Here is a 13,059-nt window from a genome sequence, read left to right as displayed (position 1 = left end):
GGCGCACTCCCAGCAAAGCCTTTCGAAATACTCAATTTTTTCCTTTTCCCCAAAGATGATACCAGATGCCTGGAGTACAGATGACCCAGGAGGAAACGGCAGATTGAAGCATGTGCTGATTCATTCACCGCTTCTTCAAAAGCAAAGGTATCTCATATCATCAAGGTCAAAAACAAAAGTATCTCATATCATGCTCTTTCCCTGTCTTTTTCTTTGTCCTTGTTCTTACTCGCATGGCAAAGTGAAAGAAGCAATCAGCCGGCACTTGGAGTCAGTCTTTCGATCTGGAGCCGACTGCCTGGAATCTATTCCTGGTTGCTTACCTAGCGTTGCTCTCGAGTAGTCATCTTCAACGGAGCAAGTAAGGCAAGTGAAAATGATACATTGAAGCATGTGGAGACAAGCAACAACTGCATATGCTGAGCTATCCTCTAACCCTCTTCAATACGAATTGGAAAGATTGAACAAAGAAACAGATAAAAGGAGGAAGCTCAGACCTTCGGGGGAGACCCAAAAGAATCCTGCTGCCCAGTTCAAGAGTAGCACAAAGGAAAATCAACGATGGGCGGAAACCAGTTCAAAAGTAAGCCTGTGGAATCACAAAGATCAATGCCTCAATGCAATCACCAAGGAGAAGATGGAATTTACACTCCATAACCAGATTTGCGTCCCTAAACTCTTTTCTTTGTTAATTACATTCTGCCATGTTTAGTATGTTTAAGTGTTTTTTTTGTGTGTTTACTTATGTTTTGTGTGAATCTATGCTTAAAACATTGAGGACAATGTTTGATTTAAGTGTGGGGGGGGGGGGGGTAACTAAGTATTTGATGCAAATTCGTGGGATTTTATCACCCATAACTTCAAATGTTGTTCCTTGCTGTTGTAAGGTGTTTTTAAGTTGTTTTAGAGTGTTTTAGTATGTTTTGTTTTTATAACTCCGAAAATCACATAAAAATTTGAAAAACATGTTTTAAAAAGCCTAAAAAGAGTGTTTTGAGTCGTTTTTGTGTGTTTGTGTCTTAGGGTACCTTCCAACACAATGATAAGGATTTGGTTTGTAATTGCATGACGGTTAAAAAGAGTTATAAACATGGATGAAAGTTTGATTTACTCTTGGTATATGCTTAGTTATGGTTATAATGTATGACTTCACATGCAATCATAAAAGAAAAATTCGTTTCTGTAACATGCTTGAAGGAAGGAACTCAAACAAACGCTACAACCCTGTGAAACTCGAGCCATTACCTTCTTTGGAGAGTTATTTTCTGTGATTCTTTGTTTTCTAAAGTTGTTGCATGATCTCATTATTCCTTGCTTGGTTGCTACTTAGAATGCAATTGTATCATGATAGAACTAAATGCTAGAACTTATATCCGTTTCATTCAAAGCATGACATTGAATTGCATAACATATATCAAGATGAAGTTGTGTAGTTGCCACCATAGCCAAATAGCCTTACTTCCCATATTTCGTATATGTTGTAAGTTTTAACCCCGTTGAGCCTTGTTTAGCCCATATTCTTTGTTTACCCACATTATCCTCACCTAGCCTAGTTTAGGACAATCCACACCCTTGTTCTTAAAAGATAGTGAGCATGACTTAATTGAATTCCTTTTGAGTTACATTTTGCAAGAAAATGAGTGTGGGGGAGGGAAAGTTTGTTCTTAAGTTTGTATGTTTTGAGAGTCAAAAGAAAAGAAAAAAATTGTGAAAAACATATGAGAAAGAAAAACAGAAAAGAAAAGAAAGAAAGAAAGAAAAAAAGAGCTTGTTCTCCCTTTTTGTTCAAAAGTTGAGTTTTCATTCAAAAGTGAATTCTAAGATGATTCAAGTGCTTTGCTCACTATTTCTTTAAGAACCTTTGTTTTCCATATCCTTTCATTGTTAGCCAATACCCTAGCCCCGTTACAACCCTTTGACTTCTATCTTGAGTGTTATGTGTTTCAATTTGTGGAGTTTGAACTTGGTATGAGCTTATGGTGTCACTGGTTCTCGCATCTAAGTAGGAGCATTCCATTCATGAGATCATATCTAAACATGCTTATTAACTCCAGAAATTGCTCTCTTTATGATACATATATGTGAGTGTTCGTTTTCAGGTTTACATCAATCTTCTCACATGTAACTAGATTAGGGTGTGTAGTTAGAAAATCTGAGTGAAAATTGAGTGCATATCTTGTAAGGAATTGAGCAAATTCTCTAAGGCATGTTACTACATTCAAAACGTGGTTTTCAATGCTTAATTGTGGACTAATATGTGGTGACTATGATTAAGTATGTACTTAAGTGTAAAGATGGCTAAAATCTATGGGAATAATGATTTTTAACATGTCATGTGCATTAGAAATTCCTGAGACGATTGTTGGAAGGTGTAGGTTGTGTTTTGTTCGTTTTTGTTTTTGGTTTCTTTTGTTTTGTTTTGCTCGAGGACTAGCAAAAGCTAAGTGTGGGGGAATTTGATAGGAGCATATTCATGCGACTTAAATGGCTTGTTCTCGTGCATTTAAGTTATGTTTCTTTAGTTATTTTAGTCCTTTATGCTTCTTTTGTGTGTTTTCAGGTTCTAAGGGCAAAGTATGCAAAAGGATGGCTTTTGGAGCAAATTAGAGATTGGAATGGATTGCATATGCTTGGAGCCAAAGTGTTGGACGAATTTGAAGGCCTTGTATGCACTTTGGACATAAAACAAAGGGCCTAGCCAAATCAAACAATCCTTTGAGCCATGCAAAACCTCTAGCCCAATCAAACAATCCTTTGAGCCATACAAAACCTCTAGCCCAATCAAACAATCCATCAAAGCCATGCAAAACCTCTAGCCCAATCAAACAATCCATCAAAGCCATGCAAAACCACCATCCACACACACTTCATCATTACACCAAATTCTCCCTCTTTAAATCCACATGCATTCATCATCATTCACTCTAGTTTTAATTCACATGCAAGCACATGCATTTCCAACACCAAACACACCTTGCCGTGTATCCCATTCCATTTTCCAGCTTTTCTCCTTCTCTTTGCAACCTAATTCACATGCATTCCATCCTTTAATTCACCCACATGCCCCTTTAAATCATTCAATCACACCATCACACATTCATCCTCCAACATTGCACATGCACTTTGCCTTTCATCATTGCACAACATTGCAGCCACATGCACCAAACACTTCTATACCGTGCATAACCCACCTTAATTCCAGCATTCCACATGCATTTCCAACCTAACATTCATCCACATGCACCCTTTAAACAAACCCAAACATGCAGCCACAGAAATTCCTCCCTTTGCCGTGGCTTTCCCATCACAATTCCAGCTTTCCAACCTAGCCACATCCACATGCATTCACTCATAATCATTCACTAACATTGCAGCCACATTTCCACCCACTTCCTAGCTGTCATGTTCCCTCTTATTTACCTATAAATAAGCATCCATTGCAGCCACAATTCATCATTCCATTCACAACACCTCAATTCTCATCCACTCTTCCATATTCAGAATGTAGACCATCAAACCACCCTTGCCGTGCCTTCCCTACAATCCAAACACCATCACACCACCAGAAATTCAACCTTCCCATCCCTCCAAAACACTTCACACAATCACACAACCTATCCTTAGACCTTGTGCCACAACAAAGAGGAAGAAAAGAGGGCCTAAACGTTCATACAATTCAAGTTTGAGTTGTTGGAATGTTTAGGTGTTTCTTTGATTTCAAAGTTTAAATTCAATACTCTTTGTTTTGTACGAATGAGGAATGGAAGAGAAGAGTGCCTAAACGTTCATACAATTCAAGTTTGAGTTGTTGGAATGTTTAGGTGTTTCTTTGATTCTCTTTGTTTTGTACCATGAGGAACTAAACCCCCCTTGGCTAGGGGGGGGATTCGAAATAAATGTTTATGCTTGCATTTTGATTTGATTACTTCTAATTGCGTTTCATAAGTTGTGGATTCAATTTGTTTAACTGTTTGATTGATAACTTATTTATGTATGTTTATTGAGAGTGCACGCTTAATTTTCATGCATGAATATGACGCTAGAATATAAGTGAGTTTCACCTAATAGTTACGAACTTATATTCACAAGTAGTGGAGGTTGCTTATAAACAATCGCGTTAAACGAATTCTTGGCATAAGTTTCATGCAATCATAGTAACGAATGCCTCGTCAACACTTATAATCTTCATAGAGCGTAATGATTCTTGCTTGTATCTCTATTATGCAATCATGTAGGGGACTTGTGGGGAATGTTTTGGGTTGTCGTATGCAATCATCCAATTCAATAACGTTAGGAAGATTTGAAGGTTAATTAGTGCATCACGGTTAACTTGGGGTGTTGAGAATTAATAGTTTATTGAAATGCAATTGGAAATCGTTTTATTATGCAAGTGTAACATGTATGGAGATGAACCCCTTAGCTAGCTTTCCATCCATTCAATTCCATCAAATTCATCTTTCTTCTCTTGTTTCTGTTTTCATGTTTAATTTAACTTGTTGTTCAATTATGTTAAACATGTGGAACTAATTTCTTCTTAGTTAGAGGCGAATTTGAAGCCATGGACATATTTGAAATATGAATTGCTTTCTTCCAATTGTGATTTGTTAAGTTGTGATTGCAATTCAATTATCATGTTTATTAAAAACTTGTTTTTGTATGTTGATTAGGGATGCATACTTAATCTTCATGCATAAACTCGATGCTAGTTTATAAACGAGTTTCACCTAATCGTCACAAGTTTATAAACATGAGTAGTGGAGGTTGCTTATAAACAATCGCGTTAAATGAATTCTTGGCAAGAGTTTCATGCATTCATAGTTACAATTGCCTCGTCAACACTTATAATTTTCATAGAGCATAATGATCTCTCATTGTATCTCTCCTATGCATTCATGTTGAGAACCATTGGAGAATGATTTGAATTGTCGCATGCATCATCCAATTCAATAACATAAGGAAAATTTGAGAGTTAATTAGTGCATCACGGTTAACTTGGGGTGTTGAGCATCATAGTTAATGAAAAGCAATTGGAGAATCGATTCATATAAATGTGTCATGTGTGGAGAATGGACCTCTAACTAATCCATCCATCATCTTGTTTCTCAATTCCGTTTTAGAAACTGCCTAGTTTTACAACTTGCTTTGTTATTTCAATTCTCAATCAAATCAAAACCCCCATTTACCTTCTTGTTCTTTAGTTTTTAGAATCTGTTTAGTTTCCAAGTTTCTGTTTTAATTTCAAAATCATCCAAAACCAATCTCCCTTTACTTTATTGAGTCATAGTAATTAGAAATCAATTTATATTGTGTTTTTAAAGTGTTTGAGTCTTTTGGTTTGTTTTAGTGTTTTAAGCGTTTAATTTCGCATTCTTTGAGTCTAGTTTAGTGTTTTAAACTTTATTTTACGTTTTTGAGTCAGTTTCCAAGAGATTTGCAATCCCTCCTAATCCCCGGTCCACAACGATCCCTACTTACATACTTACTACAATTGTCAAAAAGAGGGTTTAATTTGTGTGCGTATAATTCTCGCATCAATCCCTTTATCAACCAAAAAATTGTACACCTTATATACTGCTTTTGGGCAACCCTCTCAACAACTAAGAGATCCATTCGAGGAACAAAGGGACTAGTTGAAGTATGGATCCTCCCAATATTGGGAGGATTCGTACTTCAATTGAGATGATAACAAATCATTTCACCTTTTTAGTTGTAACATTAGGCAGTTCTCAAAAAAAGATAGCGAAAAATATTATTCCTAGACTTGAGACTAAAAGGAAAGTATAAACCAATGCTTCCATAGATTCGATCGTGGTTTACAATTATAGCTTCCATACCTGTTTGTTTGGGATCGTCTCCCGGATAAATAAAGAACAAGAGTCAAAGAAAAGGCAGTGATTCAAATCAAGATTTATCTGGTACCCCATCTAAAAATCACAAAAAGAAAATAAAAATGAAAAGTAACAAGTAACAATGCATATTGTATCAGACTACTTGTCTTCTTGTAGTTGGATCTCCAAGTTTTTGGAATGCGCCAAATTGTAGTTGAGCATCTAAATCTGGATCAATACCAGCAAAAACATCTCGAAACAAGGTTCTAGCTCCATGCCAAATGGATTTATTTTTTGTCCCATAATCCCCCACTACTATATATATCGTGAAACATGTCATCTGTTTGTATTTTTTTTTTTTTTTTTAAGTCATTCGTTTTTTTTTTTTTTTTTTAGGCATAACATAATATAGCATATTTGTATTTTTTTTTTATAATATAAGATATTCTTCCTTTAAGCATCCTCAGCTCTAATTTATAGATTTCCTTTTATCTATTTCTTCCACTTCATCGAAAGATATATCTTTCAATACAATAGTTATATGACAAGTGGATCTTACCTTTGTCTAGTGTACTACCACCAGATATTATGGAGGAATCCACGGAAGATGTTTGTTTACAATCTAAAACTGTTGGACCAAATGATGAGGAGAAGAATGAGACTATTCCATACAGAAGAAAATATGATAAGAAGGGTAAAAAGAGAGTAGCTAACTAGGGCGAATTGAGAAGAAATAAGTCTGATAATAAAGGAAAAAAGTTTGGTCGAGATGACATGTCATATATGACAACTACAAATACATAAAAACAAATATAGATGTGTACTTGATGTCATAAATGCTAATTATATTATATATTTACCCGCTTAACTTTCTGTTTGCAGGAATCAATAACAAATTTTAATGCCTTTTAACAAGACGAATGAGGCAAACAATCTGAAAATTGAGCAAGACTTTCTTTTTGTGGATTTTTCGCAAATTGAAAATTGGAGGTGCGGAGAATGCACATGATATTTTGGCGTTGTGCAACACGAGGAAAAAATTGGAAGGATTTTTTTGTTTTGTTTTTGTGGCAAATTTTGTGCACTCTAGAAATTTGAAGTGGAGGTTGCACCATTTTCTTTTTGAATTGTACTATCTTAAGTTAAAATAACTTGTAGTTGTGTTCATATATTATTAGAAAAATGGAGACAATGCTCTTATTGATTATTAATTCATCTTCTTTATGTTATACTACAAAATGATGTACACACATAGCATAAGAATAAAACCTAACAATCTGTTTGGATGAAAATAATTTATATTACTAAAGAATTTTAAAATGATGGAAATTGAAATGACAAAATTTTATTATCTAGAAATTGTGAATTTGCTTGTTTGATTAACCTAAAAGAACATTTATGCTGACAATACTATCCTTTTCTCCTATGCTTCGTTCAATTTCCACCTTTCCCTATTTCTCTCGCGCTCTCTCCTCTCCCTCTCATCTGGTTCGGGCACAGACCCATCTATCCTCTTCATCTCCTCTGGTTCAAGCACTCTTCACCAACAACAGGTGAGTTTTCTTTCGTTTCAATTTCTAATTTGCTTATTTTGACAATTTATTGTTGGAATATTGAAATATTGAACTGATTCAACTATAAGTCATTTTCTTCATTTTTCTGCAATTGATTTTTGTTCCAAAATGATTGAAATTTGCTAATTAATTTGGTTAAATTCTATTTTTAATTAATTTCTGGGACTTGAGGTGGATTAATTTCTTTGGTTAATTTGGTTAGAATCGTTTTTTCCCGTATAATTAGTTGATTAGTTGTAATTTAGTTCGGTGATTAGTTTTTGGATGATACTGGAAGATTTGATTGCTGTTAAATTAAATTTACACAGACATGGATACTCTCTTTCACGTGGTATCAGCCAAAACATGTCTGCAACATAAATTTACACCGGCATGTGGATAGTGAGCTTTTCAAAAGTAGTTTTTTTATTTGGACCAAAAGATAAAAGAATAGTATGAGTCGCATGAAATGGAAGATTGCAGAATCATAGTAAGCATATGATTTTGAGCAGGCAATGAACATTTCAAAGCCTTATCTCTAGCTCATAATTACAATTATGCTATGTAAGTCTTGAAGATGTTGTGTTTTTTTTTGCTTTATTGCGTGACTTTTTGTGGTCTCCATTGCAGATCTATATACACCATATAGCTTCTGATGTTGTTGTGGTCTCCACTGAACTTTGTGTCTTGTTTTGCTCTATCATTAAAATTCAAAGTTTTCAAACCCGTTTCATTAGTTTTCCTTGAATATTATATATATAAGGATGGCAAAAAAGGTGGGAACTTCAGCAAGAGCTCCACATGGTACCTGCAATGATCATAATATATCCGTATTCAGTGAGTTGTGCATCAAGGATGTTGAGGTCGGACGTCGTCTTGGCCCTCACTTTAACAAAGAAAGATCGGCAAATTTGATAGAAAACTTGAGAAAAGAAACAGGAAATTCTTATAGTAAAGCGCAATTGAAAAATAAGTGAGATAGACTAAAAAAGGATTGGTAGTTGTGCAAAAAACTAATTGGGAAAGAAACTGGCCTAGAGTGGAATCCAAGCAAGGGAACAGTGGATGCCTTTGATGAACGGTGGAATAATAAGATTCAATTATGTTCACTTTGTATCAGTTATGATGTTATTCTAGTTATAGTAATCATAAACTACATAATAACAACATTCTTTTTTATTTGTAGATAAATCCTGAATATGGAAGATTGCAGAAAGGCATCACTCCTGAGTTCGAGGAAAAGTTGGATATGATGCTCTCAAACAGCGTTGCTACTAGTGCAAATGCTTGGGCACCTTCATTTGGTGCACTACTACCAAATAGTAGGGATGACTCAACAGGAAATGTTCATATACAAAATGAATCTATTGGATCAGATGATGAGGAGAGTGCACTACCGAATCTATGAGAAAATGTGCTAAGAAAGGAAAAAGAAAAGAGCTGACCAAGGTGAATTGAGAACAAGTAAGTTTGATAGGAAAAGGAAAAAGGTTGGCGGTGCTGCAAAATTGTATGGTCAAATTGACCGCCTTATTGGTGCAGTAGAGGGTAAGAGCACTATGAGGCAATTGGTCATAGGCACTAGTATTCCTGAAATTGTGCAGATTGTTGAACCGTTACCAGTTGTGAGCGTACTAGCCCGTTGTGGCTGTTTGCAACTCGTTCGTTTTTTAATCAAGAGAAGAGAGAGATGTTCTCTATCATGAAAGATCCTAGTGTGCAACTTACTTGGCTGAATTATGAGTTCATCAACCAATGAGGGAGTTGTAGTTTTACAAAACATTCTGGATTTGTACACTCTTAGTCAGATTTTAGGATTATGTCTTAGAATTTGTTTGACACCTTCCTTGAATCTTATTTTGAATTATGAGTTAATTTTTAGATACTTTGTTTTCAATATTGGTACAACTGTTAATTGGCAAGGTGCTTGAATTTTGTTAAGGATTATTTGTTAACTTGCAGGTGCGCTTGAATATGGACATTCTAGATAATGATGAGGAAGAGTTTGACATATTAGCATGTGCTTGTACTCGAGCTATTGAAGCATATTATCTAAAATATGTGCATAAAACTCCATGTATGAATTTTTTTCAAACAGGTAACATTTGGTTAATAAAAGTATTGCAAGCTAACTATAGTTTGAAAGGTTCAAGGAGAAAGTGATATTAGGAATGTTCTTGCATATGTTAGGACATAGTATAGAAGAAAAAAAAAAAAAAAAAAAAAGAATAGCTAAGAGCAATTTCAACACTCTTCGGAGATCGTTAGTAGATATTTTGGTGTTATGTTGGATATTGTATGTTAGATGGCAATAGATATTATCAAACTTATGGATTTGGAATTTAATACCACCTCATGGGGCATAAAGGTAAAAGACATCATCTCTCATATTTTTATAGGAGTGGCCAACCAACGGGGCATAAAGAGGTATTCAACCATAGACATTTTTCTCTTAGAAGCGTAATTGAGCGTACGTTTAGAGTATGAAAAAAAAGGTGGGCAATTTTGAGGGATATGCTTGATTGTGTGTTCAATAAGCAAGTGAATATTGTCATTGCTACAATGGCTCTTCATAACTACAAAAGGAGGCATTCTGAACGTGATAGGCATTTTGATGACCCCGAAGACTATAGTGAAGAGAGCGATATTGATGATGATGAAGAGGAAGATCGAAATCACGACCAAGGAGGGATGGAAGCATTAAGAAATAGCATAATGATGAACGCATATTTTACTATTTATTTTCTCGCGATAGCCACATTTTCTTGTGATATTTTGGACTTAGACGAAAGGAATTACATAGTGTTGTGCTTTTACAGTTATATTAATGAGGTGGAGGAAAATATGATGTTATAATTCCTTATTTTTAAATAAACCTAATGGTCTGTTATGATTTAAGTGTCTACTTATTTGGCTGTATAATATACTTGTGGCCTACATTCATTTTCTTTTGATTTATGTGCAGTGCTTGTCACTTGTTGGAATTGGAGAAGCCTTCAGCATGTGTTTATTTCATAGATCACAAGTCTATGCAATACTGAACCGACAAGTAAAAGAAAAAAACGAAAAAAAAAACAAAAGAAAGCTGCATATTTCCTCCTGCATTTTTCAGGGTTAGCCTCCATACGAAACCAGAATAAGAGAGACCTTAGTGAAGTTAAATTGGACAGAAATATGGTGAATCACGTACACAAAGCAATTTCAAATTCATGGGTCTTTGCCAAAAGCATAAATTTGGGATATTAGGTTGCACAATCTGTTCCATTGCAGAAGAAGTCTGGTCAGCCATGGTGGATATCTATTTGGAGATGAAACTTTGATTGGAATTGTTATGTCTTTACCATTAGAGGCACCGCAATCTCTTAGAGGTCAACTAAACAGACCTTAGTTGCCACTTCGCCCAACAATGCTGAAATTCTCGCCGTACACGATCTATGAAGACAACGCAGCATGCATTGAACAACTCAAGAATATTTCTGGATGGTAGCGGTTGTGGGTGATATTTGAAGCCCCTGCGATCTTTTCCCCGTCGTTGACTTCCCGACGATGATCTATGAAGACAACGCAGTATGCATCGAATGCTCAAGAAGGGTTACAACAAAGGAGACAACACAAAGCACATTGCATCGAAGTCTTTCTTCTCACATCACCAACAAGAGCATCAGAAGGTTGAAGTCACGCAAATTCGTTCATAAGACCATTTGGTTGACCTCTTCACCAAATCACAACCGAAGGCGACGTTTCAGAAGCTTGTTCAAGGATTGGTATGCGTAAACTTTCTGAGTTGTAACATTGTTAGTTCCCTTTGGAATTATGTCAAACTCAGGGGAGTATCCTGAAGTATACTTGCTTGATCTTAATGTACTATTTTTCCCTACGATTAGAAGCATTTTTCTCACTGGGGTTTTGCTACCTGACAAGGTTTTGACGAGGCTCTCATCTTGGGTTGGTTATATCCCTAATGACGTCCTGTAGACATTTCATTTGACTTTGCATTGCTCACAAATTTTTCTTTAACTATTTTGTCCTTACTCGGATTTTTACCATAGGCTTAGGATTTTTTTTGAGACTTATTTCCTTATGCAAGTTCCTACCATATTGAGACTACCGTGTTCCTAGAATCAGTGACGACGAGTCGACTTCCTCAACAACACATGATGCCGAATCTACTTGAGGATTTACACACTCGAGGTGGAGTGTTATAAACTTGTTATTTAAGTGTGATTGTGTAAATCTTAAATTAGATTTTATTCTAGTTATTCTTTCCTATTGGGACTTATATTCCTTGGAGGAGAATGATTTCTTTCCAACCTTCTTATTATATATAAAGGCACTGTGTAGGGGTAATAACACATTTAGGAGGTCAATCAATTTGTATAGCTTCCAGAAAGCTTCAAGCAACACATAGGCTTCAACTCTTCAGTGGCTTAATTTGCACCATGCAGTATGAAGCATTATTAACATCTCCTTCAACTAGACAAGGAGGTCAAACATTGTAGCTTCAATAAATTAGTTGGGTTGCCATGGATATGGTTTGAAGGAAACTCATTTATAGGTTTTCTAAAAACCTCAGGCATTTTCTACTCCAACATTTACAAGAACTTCCAAGTCGCAAACTTCAATAACCTATATAGCCACCATGACAACATGCAAGTATTATATCTTAACATTACTTGCCAACAATGGTAAATGGAAACTTCTATCTTTCAACCTAAGTGTCCACAGAAAAAAGCTTCAACCACTGAAGCTATGTGCTTAAGGGAAAAAGCTTCAACCACTCAAGCTAAGTGTCCAAAGGAGAAAAGTTTCAACCACTCAAGGTATGTATCCAAAGGGAAAAGCTTCAGCCACTCAAGCTATGCACCCAAAGGAAAAAGCTTCAACCACTCAAACAACGTGGCCAAAGGAAAAAACTTCAGCCAAGCTATGCGCCCAGAAGAAAAATCTTTAGCCACTAAAGCTATGTGTCTAAAGGAAAAAGTTTCAGCCACTCAAGCTATGTGCCCAAAGGAAAAAACATCAACCCTTCAAGCCATTTGTCCAAAGGAAAAAGCTTCAACCACTCAAGTTATATACACAAATGAAAAAACTTCAATAAGATTTTCTTTTCTCAACAAAAAAAGAAAGAAGGAATTGGGCTTAAGAAAAAAAAAATATGTACTTGGGCTACATCCAAAAAAAAGGAAAGAATTTTTAAAGTCTATTTTCTTCATTGGCTCGGGAAATATAAGACACCTCCTTCAGTAATCCTCATCCATAGGAGATTTGGTGGACTCCTAATATATTCTAATACACTTTAGTACTCGAAAGTTTCATGAGTACTCACCAATTTGGGTTTTGCAAGTCTCCAACCGAGAAGCTTTCCTCACTCGTGAACTTGGGGGACCACTGTTTGTTCCGTAGTTCACCACCCTCGAAACTACTAAGCACTGGTCAACCTTATACCTTCAAGAACCCACTGAAGACTTCATGTGGAGGCACCCTTGCCGAAGCACATGAGTTTTTCTCCAATCAAGAGACCAATCACAACACGACAAGCGTCAACCTAAAAATAAAACTCCTAGAGTCCCACATCAATCGTGGATGGGAGCCGAAGACCCTCATCAATTAATTCCTAATGTCATTATTGTGCATAAACTCGTCATTAGAACTCACTAATGATGATTTGACAAATACGT

The 13,059-nt window shown here is 35.8% G+C and overlaps 1 long non-coding RNA gene across 1 annotated transcript; it reads left to right on the top strand.

Moving 5' to 3' along the window:
• Positions 1-7,157: 7,157 nt before the first annotated feature.
• On the top strand, positions 7,158-8,277 carry LOC148696931 (uncharacterized). Its single transcript, XR_015962898.1, has 2 exons — positions 7,158-7,381; positions 8,145-8,277. It is a non-coding gene; the product is annotated as an uncharacterized LOC148696931 (long non-coding RNA).
• Positions 8,278-13,059: the final 4,782 nt, after the last annotated feature.

Source organism: Pyrus communis, chromosome 5 (genome assembly GCF_041283825.1).
Source record: "Pyrus communis isolate YQ-2024b chromosome 5, ASM4128382v1, whole genome shotgun sequence".
Lineage (NCBI taxonomy): Eukaryota > Viridiplantae > Streptophyta > Magnoliopsida > Rosales > Rosaceae > Pyrus > Pyrus communis.
The sequence above is the reverse complement of the archived record's forward strand: the minus strand, read 5'-3'. Positions and strand labels throughout refer to the sequence as shown.